The 24,552-nt window shown below is 46.2% G+C and overlaps 11 non-coding genes across 11 annotated transcripts; all 11 read right to left on the bottom strand.

The window, feature by feature from the left end:
* Window positions 1–1,083: 1,083 nt before the first annotated feature.
* Window positions 1,084–1,274, bottom strand: LOC130301983 (U2 spliceosomal RNA). Its single transcript, XR_008852315.1, has one exon. It is a non-coding gene; the product is annotated as a U2 spliceosomal RNA (small nuclear RNA).
* Window positions 1,275–3,357: 2,083 nt separating this feature from the next.
* On the bottom strand, window positions 3,358–3,548 carry LOC130301984 (U2 spliceosomal RNA). The gene has a single exon (XR_008852316.1). It is a non-coding gene; the product is annotated as a U2 spliceosomal RNA (small nuclear RNA).
* Window positions 3,549–5,643: 2,095 nt separating this feature from the next.
* On the bottom strand, window positions 5,644–5,834 carry LOC130301985 (U2 spliceosomal RNA). The gene has a single exon (XR_008852317.1). It is a non-coding gene; the product is annotated as a U2 spliceosomal RNA (small nuclear RNA).
* Window positions 5,835–7,920: 2,086 nt separating this feature from the next.
* On the bottom strand, window positions 7,921–8,111 carry LOC130301987 (U2 spliceosomal RNA). The gene has a single exon (XR_008852319.1). It is a non-coding gene; the product is annotated as a U2 spliceosomal RNA (small nuclear RNA).
* A 2,090-nt stretch (window positions 8,112–10,201) lies between these two features.
* On the bottom strand, window positions 10,202–10,392 carry LOC130301988 (U2 spliceosomal RNA). Its single transcript, XR_008852320.1, has one exon. It is a non-coding gene; the product is annotated as a U2 spliceosomal RNA (small nuclear RNA).
* Window positions 10,393–12,478: 2,086 nt separating this feature from the next.
* LOC130301989 (U2 spliceosomal RNA) lies at window positions 12,479–12,669 on the bottom strand. The gene has a single exon (XR_008852321.1). It is a non-coding gene; the product is annotated as a U2 spliceosomal RNA (small nuclear RNA).
* A 2,091-nt stretch (window positions 12,670–14,760) lies between these two features.
* On the bottom strand, window positions 14,761–14,951 carry LOC130301990 (U2 spliceosomal RNA). The gene has a single exon (XR_008852322.1). It is a non-coding gene; the product is annotated as a U2 spliceosomal RNA (small nuclear RNA).
* Window positions 14,952–17,037: 2,086 nt separating this feature from the next.
* On the bottom strand, window positions 17,038–17,229 carry LOC130301994 (U2 spliceosomal RNA). The gene has a single exon (XR_008852326.1). It is a non-coding gene; the product is annotated as a U2 spliceosomal RNA (small nuclear RNA).
* Window positions 17,230–19,310: 2,081 nt separating this feature from the next.
* Window positions 19,311–19,501, bottom strand: LOC130301991 (U2 spliceosomal RNA). The gene has a single exon (XR_008852323.1). It is a non-coding gene; the product is annotated as a U2 spliceosomal RNA (small nuclear RNA).
* Window positions 19,502–21,594: 2,093 nt separating this feature from the next.
* LOC130301992 (U2 spliceosomal RNA) lies at window positions 21,595–21,785 on the bottom strand. The gene has a single exon (XR_008852324.1). It is a non-coding gene; the product is annotated as a U2 spliceosomal RNA (small nuclear RNA).
* Window positions 21,786–23,858: 2,073 nt separating this feature from the next.
* On the bottom strand, window positions 23,859–24,049 carry LOC130301993 (U2 spliceosomal RNA). The gene has a single exon (XR_008852325.1). It is a non-coding gene; the product is annotated as a U2 spliceosomal RNA (small nuclear RNA).
* Window positions 24,050–24,552: the final 503 nt, after the last annotated feature.

Raw genomic sequence — 24,552 nt, forward strand, 5'->3', positions numbered from 1 at the left:
TTTCACGTTTTTTTACGTTTTTCTCCTTTTCGCCTCTTTTCTGGGCGTATTATTCTTCTTTTTCTTCTTTTTTTTCGTCTAATGCATACCCCATCAGTGCAGCAATGCTTATTCAATACCGCCAGCAGATGGAGACACTGGGGGATAATTTTCTAAGGATTTATACTGATTTTTCCTGTCTGAATTTGTCGCACAGAAAGTTGCAGGCCAAATATGTGTGACATTTCTGCGACTTTAGCTTCTAGAGCATTTTTACAACATTATACATAGGTGCTGAATACATAAAAAGCGACTGTTCAGCGACAGACAAGTCGCATCGGCTGAAAGTAGGCCAGAATGTCAGTCCATGTTGGAGCAGGTTTAGATACAGTCTAAAGTATAGATCTCAAAGTCTGTGCACAGAATTTAGCAAGGGCCTCGCACCTTCTGATGCATCAGGTAGGTGCACAATAGCATAGCCTAACCCTCTGTACTTTGGTCTATATTGATGCGGGACATAGACAGCCAGCTGATGACCAATCCATTAGTGCAATGGATGGCTGGAAGCATTTGTCTTTGCCTTTGCAATACCACAGAAGCAATGCATGGTCAATGTACAGCAATGACACACCTGTGTGAACAGCCAGGAGACCCCCCCCCCCCCCCCCATGTTATGTTACATAGTTACATAGTTAGTACGGTCGAAAAAAGACATATGTCCATCAAGTTCAACCAGGGAATTAAGGGGTAGGGGTGTGGCGCGATATTGGGGAAGGGATGAGATTTTATATTTCTTCATAAGCATTAATCTTATTTTGTCAATTAGGAACATTCAGCACCCACCCGCTATCAAGGCAGACCTGCACAGGTGTGCTGGCTACTCAAATGATCCAATTAAGGAGGCCATTTAGTCAGCAGCAGCAGAAGTCCTGTGCCTGGACGCTCCAACAGCGGCCAGACACAAGCAGAAGCAGCAGAAGCAGCAGCAGCAGCACCACCTTTTGTTTTTTGGCTGCAGCAGCAAGGCCCACAGGGCTGGCTAGCTGGCTAGCCAGCAAGCAGGTAGCAATGAAAGTAGGAATCTTTCTTTTTAACCCTGTAAGGGGGTGGTGCACTGTACCCGAAGATACTGCCATATCGGGTCAATGCATAGGGCGACGGAAGCAAGCTTCGAAATCGGCCCCCGTTCTCAAAAATCCATTTAATATATGGTCCCCAGATAGGGGACGTATCAGATATTAAACTGATAAGAACAGATACTACACTTGATCTTAGCCAAAAGGCCGAGAAGCGATAACCGTGAAAGGGGCGGGCCCAACAAGGTCCCCTTCATGGGCACTATCACTGCTTGCTGTCAGGGAGGCTGCCAGACAATTTTCCATGCACACTCTGGGCTGGGGGGCAGTCAACCACCAGTACACACAGCAGAACCTAAACCCATACCATTATTGCTAAGCAGCAAGACAGGGGCCCATTGCACTCCCACGGGGCCTTTTTAAATGCAATCCATAACCCGGATTTGCCAGGAACCCTTCTTACTCCTCCTACTTGCATGTGACACTGGGCTTAGGATCTGCATAGGAAACACACACACAAGCACACACCTACCTTTGTTGCCTGCAGATGCCTCCTTGGCTGTCCCCAAACGGTATCAAACCAACACCCACGGGAAGCTGTAAGCATAGAGGACATGCCTGCACCCCATTGGACTTACCTGTGTGGGTTAAATCCGGGTTATTTGACAACCTATGGCGGTGATGGTTCTGCTCAGGCAGAGCAGTGCTGATGCTCCTCATAAAGCTGTCGCTGCTGTGAAGGTTCTAGGTGACATCACAAATCCCTATGGTTACATACACAACAAAGCTGGGTTGTTGTTGTTTACACTCTGCAAGGCCTGTGGAAGTGAGTGACATCATAGCACTGTAGTTCTGAGGGTTCTAGATGGATGCAACAATCTCCTGTTGCTTCTATGAAGGCCATAATAGACGACATCACCAAACAGCTCCATAGTCACATACACAGCAAAGGAGAGATGTTGTTTACACCTAGTGATGTCAGTGGTATTGAGTGACATCACAGCACAGTGCTAAGGCTCCTGGGCCTGGACACAGCAGCGGCTGCAATATCTCAACGGAGAATACGTTTATATATATGTGTGTGTGTGCGCGTATATATATATATATATATATATATATATATATATATATATTTCTCCGCCGAAATCACTTTTAAACCCATTTCCACCTTTTTTTCCCTTCTCTTCCTCTTACTTTTTTTTCACGTTTTTTTACGTTTTTCTCCTTTTCGCCTCTTTTCTGGGCGTATTATTCTTCTTTTTCTTCTTTTTTTTCGTCTAATGCATACCCCATCAGTGCAGCAATGCTTATTCAATACCGCCAGCAGATGGAGACACTGGGGGATAATTTTCTAAGGATTTATACTGATTTTTCCTGTCTGAATTTGTCGCACAGAAAGTTGCAGGCCAAATATGTGTGACATTTCTGCGACTTTAGCTTCTAGAGCATTTTTACAACATTATACATAGGTGCTGAATACATAAAAAGCGACTGTTCAGCGACAGACAAGTCGCATCGGCTGAAAGTAGGCCAGAATGTCAGTCCATGTTGGAGCAGGTTTAGATACAGTCTAAAGTATAGATCTCAAAGTCTGTGCACAGAATTTAGCAAGGGCCTCGCACCTTCTGATGCATCAGGTAGGTGCACAATAGCATAGCCTAACCCTCTGTACTTTGGTCTATATTGATGCGGGACATAGACAGCCAGCTGATGACCAATCCATTAGTGCAATGGATGGCTGGAAGCATTTGTCTTTGCCTTTGCAATACCACAGAAGCAATGCATGGTCAATGTACAGCAATGACACACCTGTGTGAACAGCCAGGAGACCCCCCCCCCCCCCCCATGTTATGTTACATAGTTACATAGTTAGTACGGTCGAAAAAAGACATATGTCCATCAAGTTCAACCAGGGAATTAAGGGGTAGGGGTGTGGCGCGATATTGGGGAAGGGATGAGATTTTATATTTCTTCATAAGCATTAATCTTATTTTGTCAATTAGGAACATTCAGCACCCACCCGCTATCAAGGCAGCTGCCTATCATGTCATGCCCTACCTGCACAGGTGTGCTGGCTACTCAAATGATCCAATTAAGGAGGCCATTTAGTCAGCAGCAGCAGAAGTCCTGTGCCTGGACGCTCCAACAGCGGCCAGACACAAGCAGAAGCAGCAGAAGCAGCAGCAGCAGCACCACCTTTTGTTTTTTGGCTGCAGCAGCAAGGCCCACAGGGCTGGCTAGCTGGCTAGCCAGCAAGCAGGTAGCAATGAAAGTAGGAATCTTTCTTTTTAACCCTGTAAGGGGGTGGTGCACTGTACCCGAAGATACTGCCATATCGGGTCAATGCATAGGGCGACGGAAGCAAGCTTCGAAATCGGCCCCCGTTCTCAAAAATCCATTTAATATATGGTCCCCAGATAGGGGACGTATCAGATATTAAACTGATAAGAACAGATACTACACTTGATCTTAGCCAAAAGGCCGAGAAGCGATAACCGTGAAAGGGGCGGGCCCAACAAGGTCCCCTTCATGGGCACTATCACTGCTTGCTGTCAGGGAGGCTGCCAGACAATTTTCCATGCACACTCTGGGCTGGGGGGCAGTCAACCACCAGTACACACAGCAGAACCTAAACCCATACCATTATTGCTAAGCAGCAAGACAGGGGCCCATTGCACTCCCACGGGGCCTTTTTAAATGCAATCCATAACCCGGATTTGCCAGGAACCCTTCTTACTCCTCCTACTTGCATGTGACACTGGGCTTAGGATCTGCATAGGAAACACACACACAAGCACACACCTACCTTTGTTGCCTGCAGATGCCTCCTTGGCTGTCCCCAAACGGTATCAAACCAACACCCACGGGAAGCTGTAAGCATAGAGGACATGCCTGCACCCCATTGGACTTACCTGTGTGGGTTAAATCCGGGTTATTTGACAACCTATGGCGGTGATGGTTCTGCTCAGGCAGAGCAGTGCTGATGCTCCTCATAAAGCTGTCGCTGCTGTGAAGGTTCTAGGTGACATCACAAATCCCTATGGTTACATACACAACAAAGCTGGGTTGTTGTTGTTTACACTCTGCAAGGCCTGTGGAAGTGAGTGACATCATAGCACTGTAGTTCTGAGGGTTCTAGATGGATTGAGGGTTCTAGATGGATGCAACAATCTCCTGTTGCTTCTATGAAGGCCATAATAGACGACATCACCAAACAGCTCCATAGTCACATACACAGCAAAGGAGAGATGTTGTTTACACCTAGTGATGTCAGTGGTATTGAGTGACATCACAGCACAGTGCTAAGGCTCCTGGGCCTGGACACAGCAGCGGCTGCAATATCTCAACGGAGAATACGTTTATATATATGTGTGTGTGTGCGCGTATATATATATATATATATATATATATATATATTTCTCCGCCGAAATCACTTTTAAACCCATTTCCACCTTTTTTTCCCTTCTCTTCCTCTTACTTTTTTTTCACGTTTTTTTACGTTTTTCTCCTTTTCGCCTCTTTTCTGGGCGTATTATTCTTCTTTTTCTTCTTTTTTTTCGTCTAATGCATACCCCATCAGTGCAGCAATGCTTATTCAATACCGCCAGCAGATGGAGACACTGGGGGATAATTTTCTAAGGATTTATACTGATTTTTCCTGTCTGAATTTGTCGCACAGAAAGTTGCAGGCCAAATATGTGTGACATTTCTGCGACTTTAGCTTCTAGAGCATTTTTACAACATTATACATAGGTGCTGAATACATAAAAAGCGACTGTTCAGCGACAGACAAGTCGCATCGGCTGAAAGTAGGCCAGAATGTCAGTCCATGTTGGAGCAGGTTTAGATACAGTCTAAAGTATAGATCTCAAAGTCTGTGCACAGAATTTAGCAAGGGCCTCGCACCTTCTGATGCATCAGGTAGGTGCACAATAGCATAGCCTAACCCTCTGTACTTTGGTCTATATTGATGCGGGACATAGACAGCCAGCTGATGACCAATCCATTAGTGCAATGGATGGCTGGAAGCATTTGTCTTTGCCTTTGCAATACCACAGAAGCAATGCATGGTCAATGTACAGCAATGACACACCTGTGTGAACAGCCAGGAGACCCCCCCCCCCCCCCCCCATGTTATGTTACATAGTTACATAGTTAGTACGGTCGAAAAAAGACATATGTCCATCAAGTTCAACCAGGGAATTAAGGGGTAGGGGTGTGGCGCGATATTGGGGAAGGGATGAGATTTTATATTTCTTCATAAGCATTAATCTTATTTTGTCAATTAGGAACATTCAGCACCCACCCGCTATCAAGGCAGCTGCCTATCATGTCATGCCCTACCTGCACAGGTGTGCTGGCTACTCAAATGATCCAATTAAGGAGGCCATTTAGTCAGCAGCAGCAGAAGTCCTGTGCCTGGACGCTCCAACAGCGGCCAGACACAAGCAGAAGCAGCAGAAGCAGCAGCAGCAGCACCACCTTTTGTTTTTTGGCTGCAGCAGCAAGGCCCACAGGGCTGGCTAGCTGGCTAGCCAGCAAGCAGGTAGCAATGAAAGTAGGAATCTTTCTTTTTAACCCTGTAAGGGGGTGGTGCACTGTACCCGAAGATACTGCCATATCGGGTCAATGCATAGGGCGACGGAAGCAAGCTTCGAAATCGGCCCCCGTTCTCAAAAATCCATTTAATATATGGTCCCCAGATAGGGGACGTATCAGATATTAAACTGATAAGAACAGATACTACACTTGATCTTAGCCAAAAGGCCGAGAAGCGATAACCGTGAAAGGGGCGGGCCCAACAAGGTCCCCTTCATGGGCACTATCACTGCTTGCTGTCAGGGAGGCTGCCAGACAATTTTCCATGCACACTCTGGGCTGGGGGGCAGTCAACCACCAGTACACACAGCAGAACCTAAACCCATACCATTATTGCTAAGCAGCAAGACAGGGGCCCATTGCACTCCCACGGGGCCTTTTTAAATGCAATCCATAACCCGGATTTGCCAGGAACCCTTCTTACTCCTCCTACTTGCATGTGACACTGGGCTTAGGATCTGCATAGGAAACACACACACAAGCACACACCTACCTTTGTTGCCTGCAGATGCCTCCTTGGCTGTCCCCAAACGGTATCAAACCAACACCCACGGGAAGCTGTAAGCATAGAGGACATGCCTGCACCCCATTGGACTTACCTGTGTGGGTTAAATCCGGGTTATTTGACAACCTATGGCGGTGATGGTTCTGCTCAGGCAGAGCAGTGCTGATGCTCCTCATAAAGCTGTCGCTGCTGTGAAGGTTCTAGGTGACATCACAAATCCCTATGGTTACATACACAACAAAGCTGGGTTGTTGTTGTTTACACTCTGCAAGGCCTGTGGAAGTGAGTGACATCATAGCACTGTAGTTCTGAGGGTTCTAGATGGATGCAACAATCTCCTGTTGCTTCTATGAAGGCCATAATAGACGACATCACCAAACAGCTCCATAGTCACATACACAGCAAAGGAGAGATGTTGTTTACACCTAGTGATGTCAGTGGTATTGAGTGACATCACAGCACAGTGCTAAGGCTCCTGGGCCTGGACACAGCAGCGGCTGCAATATCTCAACGGAGAATACGTTTATATATATGTGTGTGTGTGCGCGTATATATATATATATATATATATATATATATATATATATATATTTCTCCGCCGAAATCACTTTTAAACCCATTTCCACCTTTTTTTCCCTTCTCTTCCTCTTACTTTTTTTTCACGTTTTTTTACGTTTTTCTCCTTTTCGCCTCTTTTCTGGGCGTATTATTCTTCTTTTTCTTCTTTTTTTTCGTCTAATGCATACCCCATCAGTGCAGCAATGCTTATTCAATACCGCCAGCAGATGGAGACACTGGGGGATAATTTTCTAAGGATTTATACTGATTTTTCCTGTCTGAATTTGTCGCACAGAAAGTTGCAGGCCAAATATGTGTGACATTTCTGCGACTTTAGCTTCTAGAGCATTTTTACAACATTATACATAGGTGCTGAATACATAAAAAGCGACTGTTCAGCGACAGACAAGTCGCATCGGCTGAAAGTAGGCCAGAATGTCAGTCCATGTTGGAGCAGGTTTAGATACAGTCTAAAGTATAGATCTCAAAGTCTGTGCACAGAATTTAGCAAGGGCCTCGCACCTTCTGATGCATCAGGTAGGTGCACAATAGCATAGCCTAACCCTCTGTACTTTGGTCTATATTGATGCGGGACATAGACAGCCAGCTGATGACCAATCCATTAGTGCAATGGATGGCTGGAAGCATTTGTCTTTGCCTTTGCAATACCACAGAAGCAATGCATGGTCAATGTACAGCAATGACACACCTGTGTGAACAGCCAGGAGACCCCCCCCCCCCCCCCCATGTTATGTTACATAGTTACATAGTTAGTACGGTCGAAAAAAGACATATGTCCATCAAGTTCAACCAGGGAATTAAGGGGTAGGGGTGTGGCGCGATATTGGGGAAGGGATGAGATTTTATATTTCTTCATAAGCATTAATCTTATTTTGTCAATTAGGAACATTCAGCACCCACCCGCTATCAAGGCAGCTGCCTATCATGTCATGCCCTACCTGCACAGGTGTGCTGGCTACTCAAATGATCCAAATAAGGAGGCCATTTAGTCAGCAGCAGCAGAAGTCCTGTGCCTGGACGCTCCAACAGCGGCCAGACACAAGCAGAAGCAGCAGAAGCAGCAGCAGCAGCACCACCTTTTGTTTTTTGGCTGCAGCAGCAAGGCCCACAGGGCTGGCTAGCTGGCTAGCCAGCAAGCAGGTAGCAATGAAAGTAGGAATCTTTCTTTTTAACCCTGTAAGGGGGTGGTGCACTGTACCCGAAGATACTGCCATATCGGGTCAATGCATAGGGCGACGGAAGCAAGCTTCGAAATCGGCCCCCGTTCTCAAAAATCCATTTAATATATGGTCCCCAGATAGGGGACGTATCAGATATTAAACTGATAAGAACAGATACTACACTTGATCTTAGCCAAAAGGCCGAGAAGCGATAACCGTGAAAGGGGCGGGCCCAACAAGGTCCCCTTCATGGGCACTATCACTGCTTGCTGTCAGGGAGGCTGCCAGACAATTTTCCATGCACACTCTGGGCTGGGGGGCAGTCAACCACCAGTACACACAGCAGAACCTAAACCCATACCATTATTGCTAAGCAGCAAGACAGGGGCCCATTGCACTCCCACGGGGCCTTTTTAAATGCAATCCATAACCCGGATTTGCCAGGAACCCTTCTTACTCCTCCTACTTGCATGTGACACTGGGCTTAGGATCTGCATAGGAAACACACACACAAGCACACACCTACCTTTGTTGCCTGCAGATGCCTCCTTGGCTGTCCCCAAACGGTATCAAACCAACACCCACGGGAAGCTGTAAGCATAGAGGACATGCCTGCACCCCATTGGACTTACCTGTGTGGGTTAAATCCGGGTTATTTGACAACCTATGGCGGTGATGGTTCTGCTCAGGCAGAGCAGTGCTGATGCTCCTCATAAAGCTGTCGCTGCTGTGAAGGTTCTAGGTGACATCACAAATCCCTATGGTTACATACACAACAAAGCTGGGTTGTTGTTGTTTACACTCTGCAAGGCCTGTGGAAGTGAGTGACATCATAGCACTGTAGTTCTGAGGGTTCTAGATGGATGCAACAATCTCCTGTTGCTTCTATGAAGGCCATAATAGACGACATCACCAAACAGCTCCATAGTCACATACACAGCAAAAGGAGAGATGTTGTTTACACCTAGTGATGTCAGTGGTATTGAGTGACATCACAGCACAGTGCTAAGGCTCCTGGGCCTGGACACAGCAGCGGCTGCAATATCTCAACGGAGAATACGTTTATATATATGTGTGTGTGTGCGCGTATATATATATATATATATATATATATATATATATATATATATATTTCTCCGCCGAAATCACTTTTAAACCCATTTCCACCTTTTTTTCCCTTCTCTTCCTCTTACTTTTTTTTCACGTTTTTTTACGTTTTTCTCCTTTTCGCCTCTTTTCTGGGCGTATTATTCTTCTTTTTCTTCTTTTTTTTCGTCTAATGCATACCCCATCAGTGCAGCAATGCTTATTCAATACCGCCAGCAGATGGAGACACTGGGGGATAATTTTCTAAGGATTTATACTGATTTTTCCTGTCTGAATTTGTCGCACAGAAAGTTGCAGGCCAAATATGTGTGACATTTCTGCGACTTTAGCTTCTAGAGCATTTTTACAACATTATACATAGGTGCTGAATACATAAAAAGCGACTGTTCAGCGACAGACAAGTCGCATCGGCTGAAAGTAGGCCAGAATGTCAGTCCATGTTGGAGCAGGTTTAGATACAGTCTAAAGTATAGATCTCAAAGTCTGTGCACAGAATTTAGCAAGGGCCTCGCACCTTCTGATGCATCAGGTAGGTGCACAATAGCATAGCCTAACCCTCTGTACTTTGGTCTATATTGATGCGGGACATAGACAGCCAGCTGATGACCAATCCATTAGTGCAATGGATGGCTGGAAGCATTTGTCTTTGCCTTTGCAATACCACAGAAGCAATGCATGGTCAATGTACAGCAATGACACACCTGTGTGAACAGCCAGGAGACCCCCCCCCCCCCCCCCCATGTTATGTTACATAGTTACATAGTTAGTACGGTCGAAAAAAGACATATGTCCATCAAGTTCAACCAGGGAATTAAGGGGTAGGGGTGTGGCGCGATATTGGGGAAGGGATGAGATTTTATATTTCTTCATAAGCATTAATCTTATTTTGTCAATTAGGAACATTCAGCACCCACCCGCTATCAAGACAGCTGCCTATCATGTCATGCCCTACCTGCACAGGTGTGCTGGCTACTCAAATGATCCAATTAAGGAGGCCATTTAGTCAGCAGCAGCAGAAGTCCTGTGCCTGGACGCTCCAACAGCGGCCAGACACAAGCAGAAGCAGCAGAAGCAGCAGCAGCAGCACCACCTTTTGTTTTTTGGCTGCAGCAGCAAGGCCCACAGGGCTGGCTAGCTGGCTAGCCAGCAAGCAGGTAGCAATGAAAGTAGGAATCTTTCTTTTTAACCCTGTAAGGGGGTGGTGCACTGTACCCGAAGATACTGCCATATCGGGTCAATGCATAGGGCGACGGAAGCAAGCTTCGAAATCGGCCCCCGTTCTCAAAAATCCATTTAATATATGGTCCCCAGATAGGGGACGTATCAGATATTAAACTGATAAGAACAGATACTACACTTGATCTTAGCCAAAAGGCCGAGAAGCGATAACTGTGAAAGGGGCGGGCCCAACAAGGTCCCCTTCATGGGCACTATCACTGCTTGTTGTCAGGGAGGCTGCCAGACAATTTTCCATGCACACTCTGGGCTGGGGGGCAGTCAACCACCAGTACACACAGCAGAACCTAAACCCATACCATTATTGCTAAGCAGCAAGACAGGGGCCCATTGCACTCCCACGGGGCCTTTTTAAATGCAATCCATAACCCGGATTTGCCAGGAACCCTTCTTACTCCTCCTACTTGCATGTGACACTGGGCTTAGGATCCGCATAGGAAACACACACACAAGCACACACCTACCTTTGTTGCCTGCAGATGCCTCCTTGGCTGTCCCCAAACGGTATCAAACCAACACCCACGGGAAGCTGTAAGCATAGAGGACATGCCTGCACCCCATTGGACTTACCTGTGTGGGTTAAATCCGGGTTATTTGACAACCTATGGCGGTGATGGTTCTGCTCAGGCAGAGCAGTGCTGATGCTCCTCATAAAGCTGTCGCTGCTGTGAAGGTTCTAGGTGACATCACAAATCCCTATGGTTACATACACAACAAAGCTGGGTTGTTGTTGTTTACACTCTGCAAGGCCTGTGGAAGTGAGTGACATCATAGCACTGTAGTTCTGAGGGTTCTAGATGGATGCAACAATCTCCTGTTGCTTCTATGAAGGCCATAATAGACGACATCACCAAACAGCTCCATAGTCACATACACAGCAAAGGAGAGATGTTGTTTACACCTAGTGATGTCAGTGGTATTGAGTGACATCACAGCACAGTGCTAAGGCTCCTGGGCCTGGACACAGCAGCGGCTGCAATATCTCAACGGAGAATACGTTTATATATATGTGTGTGTGTGCGCGTATATATATATATATATATATATATATATATATATATATATATTTCTCCGCCGAAATCACTTTTAAACCCATTTCCACCTTTTTTTCCCTTCTCTTCCTCTTACTTTTTTTTCACGTTTTTTTACGTTTTTCTCCTTTTCGCCTCTTTTCTGGGCGTATTATTCTTCTTTTTCTTCTTTTTTTTCGTCTAATGCATACCCCATCAGTGCAGCAATGCTTATTCAATACCGCCAGCAGATGGAGACACTGGGGGATAATTTTCTAAGGATTTATACTGATTTTTCCTGTCTGAATTTGTCGCACAGAAAGTTGCAGGCCAAATATGTGTGACATTTCTGCGACTTTAGCTTCTAGAGCATTTTTACAACATTATACATAGGTGCTGAATACATAAAAAGCGACTGTTCAGCGACAGACAAGTCGCATCGGCTGAAAGTAGGCCAGAATGTCAGTCCATGTTGGAGCAGGTTTAGATACAGTCTAAAGTATAGATCTCAAAGTCTGTGCACAGAATTTAGCAAGGGCCTCGCACCTTCTGATGCATCAGGTAGGTGCACAATAGCATAGCCTAACCCTCTGTACTTTGGTCTATATTGATGCGGGACATAGACAGCCAGCTGATGACCAATCCATTAGTGCAATGGATGGCTGGAAGCATTTGTCTTTGCCTTTGCAATACCACAGAAGCAATGCATGGTCAATGTACAGCAATGACACACCTGTGTGAACAGCCAGGAGACCCCCCCCCCCCCCCCCATGTTATGTTACATAGTTACATAGTTAGTACGGTCGAAAAAAGACATATGTCCATCAAGTTCAACCAGGGAATTAAGGGGTAGGGGTGTGGCGCGATATTGGGGAAGGGATGAGATTTTATATTTCTTCATAAGCATTAATCTTATTTTGTCAATTAGGAACATTCAGCACCCACCCGCTATCAAGGCAGCTGCCTATCATGTCATGCCCTACCTGCACAGGTGTGCTGGCTACTCAAATGATCCAATTAAGGAGGCCATTTAGTCAGCAGCAGCAGAAGTCCTGTGCCTGGACGCTCCAACAGCGGCCAGACACAAGCAGAAGCAGCAGAAGCAGCAGCAGCAGCACCACCTTTTGTTTTTTGGCTGCAGCAGCAAGGCCCACAGGGCTGGCTAGCTGGCTAGCCAGCAAGCAGGTAGCAATGAAAGTAGGAATCTTTCTTTTTAACCCTGTAAGGGGGTGGTGCACTGTACCCGAAGATACTGCCATATCGGGTCAATGCATAGGGCGACGGAAGCAAGCTTCGAAATCGGCCCCCGTTCTCAAAAATCCATTTAATATATGGTCCCCAGATAGGGGACGTATCAGATATTAAACTGATAAGAACAGATACTACACTTGATCTTAGCCAAAAGGCCGAGAAGCGATAACCGTGAAAGGGGCGGGCCCAACAAGGTCCCCTTCATGGGCACTATCACTGCTTGCTGTCAGGGAGGCTGCCAGACAATTTTCCATGCACACTCTGGGCTGGGGGGCAGTCAACCACCAGTACACACAGCAGAACCTAAACCCATACCATTATTGCTAAGCAGCAAGACAGGGGCCCATTGCACTCCCACGGGGCCTTTTTAAATGCAATCCATAACCCGGATTTGCCAGGAACCCTTCTTACTCCTCCTACTTGCATGTGACACTGGGCTTAGGATCTGCATAGGAAACACACACACAAGCACACACCTACCTTTGTTGCCTGCAGATGCCTCCTTGGCTGTCCCCAAACGGTATCAAACCAACACCCACGGGAAGCTGTAAGCATAGAGGACATGCCTGCACCCCATTGGACTTACCTGTGTGGGTTAAATCCGGGTTATTTGACAACCTATGGCGGTGATGGTTCTGCTCAGGCAGAGCAGTGCTGATGCTCCTCATAAAGCTGTCGCTGCTGTGAAGGTTCTAGGTGACATCACAAATCCCTATGGTTACATACACAACAAAGCTGGGTTGTTGTTGTTTACACTCTGCAAGGCCTGTGGAAGTGAGTGACATCATAGCACTGTAGTTCTGAGGGTTCTAGATGGATGCAACAATCTCCTGTTGCTTCTATGAAGGCCATAATAGACGACATCACCAAACAGCTCCATAGTCACATACACAGCAAAGGAGAGATGTTGTTTACACCTAGTGATGTCAGTGGTATTGAGTGACATCACAGCACAGTGCTAAGGCTCCTGGGCCTGGACACAGCAGCGGCTGCAATATCTCAACGGAGAATACGTTTATATATATGTGTGTGTGTGCGCGTATATATATATATATTTATATATATATATATATATATATATATATATTTCTCCGCCGAAATCACTTTTAAACCCATTTCCACCTTTTTTTCCCTTCTCTTCCTCTTACTTTTTTTTCACGTTTTTTTACGTTTTTCTCCTTTTCGCCTCTTTTCTGGGCGTATTATTCTTCTTTTTCTTCTTTTTTTTCGTCTAATGCATACCCCATCAGTGCAGCAATGCTTATTCAATACCGCCAGCAGATGGAGACACTGGGGGATAATTTTCTAAGGATTTATACTGATTTTTCCTGTCTGAATTTGTCGCACAGAAAGTTGCAGGCCAAATATGTGTGACATTTCTGCGACTTTAGCTTCTAGAGCATTTTTACAACATTATACATAGGTGCTGAATACATAAAAAGCGACTGTTCAGCGACAGACAAGTCGCATCGGCTGAAAGTAGGCCAGAATGTCAGTCCATGTTGGAGCAGGTTTAGATACAGTCTAAAGTATAGATCTCAAAGTCTGTGCACAGAATTTAGCAAGGGCCTCGCACCTTCTGATGCATCAGGTAGGTGCACAATAGCATAGCCTAACCCTCTGTACTTTGGTCTATATTGATGCGGGACATAGACAGCCAGCTGATGACCAATCCATTAGTGCAATGGATGGCTGGAAGCATTTGTCTTTGCCTTTGCAATACCACAGAAGCAATGCATGGTCAATGTACAGCAATGACACACCTGTGTGAACAGCCAGGAGACCCCCCCCCCCCCCCCCCATGTTATGTTACATAGTTACATAGTTAGTACGGTCGAAAAAAGACATATGTCCATCAAGTTCAACCAGGGAATTAAGGGGTAGGGGTGTGGCGCGATATTGGGGAAGGGATGAGATTTTATATTTCTTCATAAGCATTAATCTTATTTTGTCAATTAGGAACATTCAGCACCCACCCGCTATCAAGGCAGCTGCCTATCATGTCATGCCCTACCTGCACAGGTGTGCTGGCTACTCAAATGATCCAAATAAGGAGGCCATTTAGTCAGCAGCAGCAGAAGTCCTGTGCCTGGACGCTCCAACAGCGGCCAGACACAAGCAGAAGCAGCAGAAGCAGCAGCAGCAGCACCACCTTTTGTTTTTTGGCTGCAGCAGCAAGGCCCACAGGGCTGGCTAGCTGGCTAGCCAGCAAGCAGGTAGCAATGAAAGTAGGAATCTTTCTTTTTAACCCTGTAAGGGGGTGGTGCACTGTACCCGAAGATACTGCCATATCGGGTCAATGCATAGGGCGACGGAAGCAAGCTTCGAAATCGGCCCCCGTTCTCAAAAATCCATTTAATATATGGTCCCCAGATAGGGGACGTATCAGATATTAAACTGATAAGAACAGATACTACACTTGATCTTAGCCAAAAGGCCGAGAAGCGATAACCGTGAAAGGGGCGGGCCCAACAAGGTCCCCTTCATGGGCACTATCACTGCTTGCTGTCAGGGAGGCTGCCAGACAATTTTCCATGCACACTCTGGGCTGGGGGGCAGTCAACCACCAGTACACACAGCAGAACCTAAACCCATACCATTATTGCTAAGCAGCAAGACAGGGGCCCATTGCACTCCCACGGGGCCTTTTTAAATGCAATCCATAACCCGGATTTGCCAGGAACCCTTCTTACTCCTCCTACTTGCATGTGACACTGGGCTTAGGATCTGCATAGGAAACACACACACAAGCACACACCTACCTTTGTTGCCTGCAGATGCCTCCTTGGCTGTCCCCAAACGGTATCAAACCAACACCCACGGGAAGCTGTAAGCATAGAGGACATGCCTGCACCCCATTGGACTTACCTGTGTGGGTTAAATCCGGGTTATTTGACAACCTATGGCGGTGATGGTTCTGCTCAGGCAGAGCAGTGCTGATGCTCCTCATAAAGCTGTCGCTGCTGTGAAGGTTCTAGGTGACATCACAAATCCCTATGGTTACATACACAACAAAGCTGGGTTGTTGTTGTTTACACTCTGCAAGGCCTGTGGAAGTGAGTGACATCATAGCACTGTAGTTCTGAGGGTTCTAGATGGATGCAACAATCTCCTGTTGCTTCTATGAAGGCCATAATAGACGACATCACCAAACAGCTCCATAGTCACATACACAGCAAAGGAGAGATGTTGTTTACACCTAGTGATGTCAGTGGTATTGAGTGACATCACAGCACAGTGCTAAGGCTCCTGGGCCTGGACACAGCAGCGGCTGCAATATCTCAACGGAGAATACGTTTATATATATGTGTGTGTGTGCGCGTATATATATATATATATATATATATATATATATATATATATTTCTCCGCCGAAATCACTTTTAAACCCATTTCCACCTTTTTTTCCCTTCTCTTCCTCTTACTTTTTTTTCACGTTTTTTTACGTTTTTCTCCTTTTCGCCTCTTTTCTGGGCGTATTATTCTTCTTTTTCTTCTTTTTTTTCGTCTAATGCATACCCCATCAGTGCAGCAATGCTTATTCAATACCGCCAGCAGATGGAGACACTGGGGGATAATTTTCTAAGGATTTATACTGATTTTTCCTGTCTGAATTTGTCGCACAGAAAGTTGCAGGCCAAATATGTGTGACATTTCTGCGACTTTAGCTTCTAGAGCATTTTTACAACATTATACATAGGTGCTGAATACATAAAAAGCGACTGTTCAGCGACAGACAAGACGCATCGGCTGAAAGTAGGCCAGAATGTCAGTCCATGTTGGAGCAGGTTTAGATACAGTCTAAAGTATAGATCTCAAAGTCTGTGCACAGAATTTAGCAAGGGCCTCGCACCTTCTGATGCATCAGGTAGGTGCACAATAGCATAGCCTAACCCTCTGTACTTTGGTCTATATTGATGCGGGACATAGACAGCCAGCTGATGACCAATCCATTAGTGCAATGGATGGCTGGAAGCATTTGTCTTTGCCTTTGCAATACCACAGAAGCAATGCATGGTCAATGTACAGCAATGACACACCTGTGTGAACAGCCAGGAGACCCCCCCCCCCCCCCCATGTTATGTTACATAGTTACATAGTTAGTACGGTCGAAAAAAGACATATGTCCATCAAGTTCAACCAGGGAATTAAGGGGTAGGGGTGTGGCGCGATATTGGGGAAGGGATGAGATTTTATATTTCTTCATAAGCATTAATCTTATTTTGTCAATTAGGAACATTCAGCACCCACCCGCTATCAAGGCAGCTGCCTATCATGTCATGCCCTACCTGCACAGGTGTGCTGGCTACTCAAATGATCCAATTAAGGAGGCCATTTAGTCAGCAGCAGCAGAAGTCCTGTGCCTGGACGCTCCAACAGCGGCCAGACACAAGCAGAAGCAGCAGAAGCAGCAGCAGCAGCAGCACCACCTTTTGTTTTTTGGCTGCAGCAGCAAGGCCCACAGGGCTGGCTAGCTGGCTAGCCAGCAAGCAGGTAGCAATGAAAGTAGGAATCTTTCTTTTTAACCCTGTAAGGGGGTGGTGCACTGTACCCGAAGATACTGCCATATCGGGTCAATGCATAGGGCGACGGAAGCAAGCTTCGAAATCGGCCCCCGTTCTCGAAAAATCCATTTAATATATGGTCCCCAGATAGGGGACGTATCAGATATTAAACTGATAAGAACAGATACTACACTTGATCTTAGCCAAAAGGCCGAGAAGCGATAACCGTGAAAGGGGCGGGCCCAACAAGGTCCCCTTCATGGGCACTATCACTGCTTGCTGTCAGGGAGGCTGCCAGACAATTTTCCATGCACACTCTGGGCTGGGGGGCAGTCAACCACCAGTACACACAGCAGAACCTAAACCCATACCATTATTGCTAAGCAGCAAGACAGGGGCCCATTGCACTCCCACGGGGCCTTTTTAAATGCAATCCATAACCCGGATTTGCCAGGAACCCTTCTTACTCCTCCTACTTGCATGTGACACTGGGCTTAGGATCTGCATAGGAAACACACACACAAGCACACACCTACCTTTGTTGCCTGCAGATGCCTCCTTGGCTGTCCCCAAACGGTATCAAACCAACACCCACGGGAAGCTGTAAGCATAGAGGACATGCCTGCACCCCATTGGACTTACCTGTGTGGGTTAAATCCGGGTTATTTGACAACCTATGGCGGTGATGGTTCTGCTCAGGCAGAGCAGTGCTGATGCTCCTCATAAAGCTGTCGCTGCTGTGAAGGTTCTAGGTGACATCACAAATCCCTATGGTTACATACACAACAAAGCTGGGTTGTTGTTGTTTACACTCTGCAAGGCCTGTGGAAGTGAGTGACATCATAGCACTGTAGTTCTGAGGGTTCTAGATGGATGCAACAATCTCCTGTTGCTTCTATGAAGGCCATAATAGACGACATCACCAAACAGCTCCATAGTCACATACACAGCAAAGGAGAGATGTTGTTTACACCTAGTGATGTCAGTGGTATTGAGTGACATCACAGCACAGTGCTAAGGCTCCTGGGCCTGGACACAGCAGCGGCTGCAATATCTCAACGGAGAATACGTTTATATATATGTGTGTGTGTGCGCGTATATATATATATATATATATATATATATATATATTTCTCCGCCGAAATCACTTTTAAACCCATTTCCACCTTTTTTTCCCTTCTCTTCCTCTTACTTTTTTTTCACGTTTTTTTACGTTTTTCTCCTTTTCGCCTCTTTTCTGGGCGTATTATTCTTCTTTTTCTTCTTTTTTTTCGTCTAATGCATACCCCATCAGTGCAGCAATGCTTATTCAATACCGCCAGCAGATGGAGACACTGGGGGATAATTTTCTAAGGATTTATACTGATTTTTCCTGTCTGAATTTGTCGCACAGAAAGTTGCAGGCCAAATATGTGTGACATTTCTGCGACTTTAGCTTCTAGAGCATTTTTACAACATTATACATAGGTGCTGAATACATAAAAAGCGACTGTTCAGCGACAGACAAGTCGCATCGGCTGAAAGTAGGCCAGAATGTCAGTCCATGTTGGAGCAGGTTTAGATACAGTCTAAAGTATAGATCTCAAAGTCTGTGCACAGAATTTAGCAAGGGCCTCGCACCTTCTGATGCATCAGGTAGGTGCACAATAGCATAGCCTAACCCTCTGTACTTTGGTCTATATTGATGCGGGACATAGACAGCCAGCTGATGACCAATCCATTAGTGCAATGGATGGCTGGAAGCATTTGTCTTTGCCTTTGCAATACCACAGAAGCAATGCATGGTCAATGTACAGCAATGACACACCTGTGTGAACAGCCAGGAGACCCCCCCCCCCCCCCCCCCCATGTTATGTTACATAGTTACATAGTTAGTACGGTCGAAAAAAGACATATGTCCATCAAGTTCAACCAGGGAATTAAGGGGTAGGGGTGTGGCGCGATATTGGGGAAGGGATGAGATTTTATATTTCTTCATAAGCATTAATCTTATTTTGTCAATTAGGAACATTCAGCACCCACCCGCTATCAAGGCAGCTGCCTATCATGTCATGCCCTACCTGCACAGGTGTGCTGGCTACTCAAATGATCCAATTAAGGAGGCCATTTAGTCAGCAGCAGCAGAAGTCCTGTGCCTGGACGCTCCAACAGCGGCCAGACACAAGCAGAAGCAGCAGAAGCAGCAGCAGCAGCACCACCTTTTGTTTTTTGGCTGCAGCAGCAAGGCCCACAGGGCTGGCTAGCTGGCTAGCCAGCAAGCAGGTAGCAATGAAAGTAGGAATCTTTCTTTTTAACCCTGTAAGGGGGTGGTGCACTGTACCCGAAGATACTGCCATATCGGGTCAATGCATAGGGCGACGGAAGCAAGCTTCGAAATCGGCCCCCGTTCTCAAAAATCCATTTAATATATGGTCCCCAGATAGGGGACGTATCAGATATTAAACTGATAAGAACAGATACTACACTTGATCTTAGCCAAAAGGCCGAGAAGCGATAACCGTGAAAGGGGCGGGCCCAACAAGGTCCCCTTCATGGGCACTATCACTGCTTGCTGTCAGGGAGGCTGCCAGACAATTTTCCATGCACACTCTGGGCTGGGGGGCAGTCAACCACCAGTACACACAGCAGAACCTAAACCCATACCATTATTGCTAAGCAGCAAGACAGGGGCCCATTGCACTCCCACGGGGCCTTTTTAAATGCAATCCATAACCCGGATTTGCCAGGAACCCTTCTTACTCCTCCTACTTGCATGTGACACTGGGCTTAGGATCTGCATAGGAAACACACACACAAGCACACACCTACCTTTGTTGCCTGCAGATGCCTCCTTGGCTGTCCCCAAACGGTATCAAACCAACACCCACGGGAAGCTGTAAGCATAGAGGACATGCCTGCACCCCATTGGACTTACCTGTGTGGGTTAAATCCGGGTTATTTGACAACCTATGGCGGTGATGGTTCTGCTCAGGCAGAGCAGTGCTGATGCTCCTCATAAAGCTGTCGCTGCTGTGAAGGTTCTAGGTGACATCACAAATCCCTATGGTTACATACACAACAAAGCTGGGTTGTTGTTGTTTACACTCTGCAAGGCCTGTGGAAGTGAGTGACATCATAGCACTGTAGTTCTGAGGGTTCTAGATGGATGCAACAATCTCCTGTTGCTTCTATGAAGGCCATAATAGACGACATCACCAAACAGCTCCATAGTCACATACACAGCAAAGGAGAGATGTTGTTTACACCTAGTGATGTCAGTGGTATTGAGTGACATCACAGCACAGTGCTAAGGCTCCTGGGCCTGGACACAGCAGCGGCTGCAATATCTCAACGGAGAATACGTTTATATATATGTGTGTGTGTGCGCGTATATATATATATATATATATATATATATATATATATATATATATATATATTTCTCCGCCGAAATCACTTTTAAACCCATTTACACCTTTTTTTCCCTTCTCTTCCTCTTACTTTTTTTTCACGTTTTTTTACGTTTTTCTCCTTTTCGCCTCTTTTCTGGGCGTATTATTCTTCTTTTTCTTCTTTTTTTCGTCTAATGCATACCCCATCAGTGCAGCAATGCTTATTCAATACCGCCAGCAGATGGAGACACTGGGGGATAATTTTCTAAGGATTTATACTGATTTTTCCTGTCTGAATTTGTCGCACAGAAAGTTGCAGGCCAAATATGTGTGACATTTCTGCGACTTTAGCTTCTAGAGCATTTTTACAACATTATACATAGGTGCTGAATACATAAAAAGCGACTGTTCAGCGACAGACAAGTCGCATCGGCTGAAAGTAGGCCAGAATGTCAGTCCATGTTGGAGCAGGTTTAGATACAGTCTAAAGTATAGATCTCAAAGTCTGTGCACAGAATTTAGCAAGGGCCTCGCACCTTCTGATGCATCAGGTAGGTGCACAATAGCATAGCCTAACCCTCTGTACTTTGGTCTATATTGATGCGGGACATAGACAGCCAGCTGATGACCAATCCATTAGCGCAATGGATGGCTGGAAGCATTTGTCTTTGCCTTTGCAATACCACAGAAGCAATGCATGGTCAATGTACAGCAATGACACACCTGTGTGAACAGCCAGGAGACCCCCCCCCCCCCCCCCATGTTATGTTACATAGTTACATAGTTAGTACGGTCGAAAAAAGACATATGTCCATCAAGTTCAACCAGGGAATTAAGGGGTAGGGGTGTGGCGCGATATTGGGGAAGGGATGAGATTTTATATTTCTTCATAAGCATTAATCTTATTTTGTCAATTAGGAACATTCAGCACCCACCCGCTATCAAGGCAGCTGCCTATCATGTCATGCCCTACCTGCACAGGTGTGCTGGCTACTCAAATGATCCAATTAAGGAGGCCATTTAGTCAGCAGCAGCAGAAGTCCTGTGCCTGGACGCTCCAACAGCGGCCAGACACAAGCAGAAGCAGCAGAAGCAGCAGCAGCAGCACCACCTTTTGTTTTTTGGCTGCAGCAGCAAGGCCCACAGGGCTGGCTAGCTGGCTAGCCAGCAAGCAGGTAGCAATGAAAGTAGGAATCTTTCTTTTTAACCCTGTAAGGGGGTGGTGCACTGTACCCGAAGATACTGCCATATCGGGTCAATGCATAGGGCGACGGAAGCAAGCTTCGAAATCGGCCCCCGTTCTCAAAAATCCATTTAATATATGGTCCCCAGATAGGGGACGTATCAGATATTAAACTGATAAGAACAGATACTACACTTGATCTTAGCCAAAAGGCCGAGAAGCGATAACCGTGAAAGGGGCGGGCCCAACAAGGTCCCCTTCATGGGCACTATCACTGCTTGCTGTCAGGGAGGCTGCCAGACAATTTTCCATGCACACTCTGGGCTGGGGGGCAGTCAACCACCAGTACACACAGCAGAACCTAAACCCATACCATTATTGCTAAGCAGCAAGACAGGGGCCCATTGCACTCCCACGGGGCCTTTTTAAATGCAATCCATAACCCGGATTTGCCAGGAACCCTTCTTACTCCTCCTACTTGCATGTGACACTGGGCTTAGGATCTGCATAGGAAACACACACACAAGCACACACCTACCTTTGTTGCCTGCAGATGCCTCCTTGGCTGTCCCCAAACGGTATCAAACCAACACCCACGGGAAGCTGTAAGCATAGAGGACATGCCTGCACCCCATTGGACTTACCTGTGTGGGTTAAATCCGGGTTATTTGACAACCTATGGCGGTGATGGTTCTGCTCAGGCAGAGCAGTGCTGATGCTCCTCATAAAGCTGTCGCTGCTGTGAAGGTTCTAGGTGACATCACAAATCCCTATGGTTACATACACAACAAAGCTGGGTTGTTGTTGTTTACACTCTGCAAGGCCTGTGGAAGTGAGTGACATCATAGCACTGTAGTTCTGAGGGTTCTAGATGGATGCAACAATCTCCTGTTGCTTCTATGAAGGCCATAATAGACGACATCACCAAACAGCTCCATAGTCACATACACAGCAAAGGAGAGATGTTGTTTACACCTAGTGATGTCAGTGGTATTGAGTGACATCACAGCACAGTGCTAAGGCTCCTGGGCCTGGACACAGCAGCGGCTGCAATATCTCAACGGAGAATACGTTTATATATATGTGTGTGTGTGCGCGTATATATATATATATATATATATATATATATATTTCTCCGCCGAAATCACTTTTAAACCCATTTCCACCTTTTTTTCCCTTCTCTTCCTCTTACTTTTTTTTCACGTTTTTTTACGTTTTTCTCCTTTTCGCCTCTTTTCTGGGCGTATTATTCTTCTTTTTCTTCTTTTTTTTCGTCTAATGCATACCCCATCAGTGCAGCAATGCTTATTCAATACCGCCAGCAGATGGAGACACTGGGGGATAATTTTCTAAGGATTTATACTGATTTTTCCTGTCTGAATTTGTCGCACAGAAAGTTGCAGGCCAAATATGTGTGACATTTCTGCGACTTTAGCTTCTAGAGCATTTTTACAACATTATACATAGGTGCTGAATACATAAAAAGCGACTGTTCAGCGACAGACAAGTCGCATCGGCTGAAAGTAGGCCAGAATGTCAGTCCATGTTGGAGCAGGTTTAGATACAGTCTAAAGTATAGATCTCAAAGTCTGTGCACAGAATTTAGCAAGGGCCTCGCACCTTCTGATGCATCAGGTAGGTGCACAATAGCATAGCCTAACCCTCTGTACTTTGGTCTATACTGATGCGGGACATAGACAGCCAGCTGATGACCAATCCATTAGTGCAATGGATGGCTGGAAGCATTTGTCTTTGCCTTTGCAATACCACAGAAGCAATGCATGGTCAATGTACAGCAATGACACACCTGTGTGAACAGCCAGGAGACCCCCCCCCCCCCCATGTTATGTTACATAGTTACATAGTTAGTACGGTCGAAAAAAGACATATGTCCATCAAGTTCAACCAGGGAATTAAGGGGTAGGGGTGTGGCGCGATATTGGGGAAGGGATGAGATTTTATATTTCTTCATAAGCATTAATCTTATTTTGTCAATTAGGAACATTCAGCACCCACCCGCTATCAAGGCAGCTGCCTATCATGTCATGCCCTACCTGCACAGGTGTGCTGGCTACTCAAATGATCCAATTAAGGAGGCCATTTAGTCAGCAGCAGCAGAAGTCCTGTGCCTGGACGCTCCAACAGCGGCCAGACACAAGCAGAAGCAGCAGAAGCAGCAGCAGCAGCACCACCTTTTGTTTTTTGGCTGCAGCAGCAAGGCCCACAGGGCTGGCTAGCTGGCTAGCCAGCAAGCAGGTAGCAATGAAAGTAGGAATCTTTCTTTTTAACCCTGTAAGGGGGTGGTGCACTGTACCCGAAGATACTGCCATATCGGGTCAATGCATAGGGCGACGGAAGCAAGCTTCGAAATCGGCCCCCGTTCTCAAAAATCCATTTAATATATGGTCCCCAGATAGGGGACGTATCAGATATTAAACTGATAAGAACAGATACTACACTTGATCTTAGCCAAAAGGCCGAGAAGCGATAACCGTGAAAGGGGCGGGCCCAACAAGGTCCCCTTCATGGGCACTATCACTGCTTGCTGTCAGGGAGGCTGCCAGACAATTTTCCATGCACACTCTGGGCTGGGGGGCAGTCAACCACCAGTACACACAGCAGAACCTAAACCCATACCATTATTGCTAAGCAGCAAGACAGGGGCCCATTGCACTCCCACGGGGCCTTTTTAAATGCAATCCATAACCCGGATTTGCCAGGAACCCTTCTTACTCCTCCTACTTGCATGTGACACTGGGCTTAGGATCTGCATAGGAAACACACACACAAGCACACACCTACCTTTGTTGCCTGCAGATGCCTCCTTGGCTGTCCCCAAACGGTATCAAACCAACACCCACGGGAAGCTGTAAGCATAGAGGACATGCCTGCACCCCATTGGACTTACCTGTGTGGGTTAAATCCGGGTTATTTGACAACCTATGGCGGTGATGGTTCTGCTCAGGCAGAGCAGTGCTGATGCTCCTCATAA

This window comes from Hyla sarda, unplaced genomic scaffold (assembly GCF_029499605.1).
Source record: "Hyla sarda isolate aHylSar1 unplaced genomic scaffold, aHylSar1.hap1 scaffold_1146, whole genome shotgun sequence".
Classification (NCBI taxonomy): Eukaryota; Metazoa; Chordata; class Amphibia; order Anura; family Hylidae; genus Hyla; species Hyla sarda.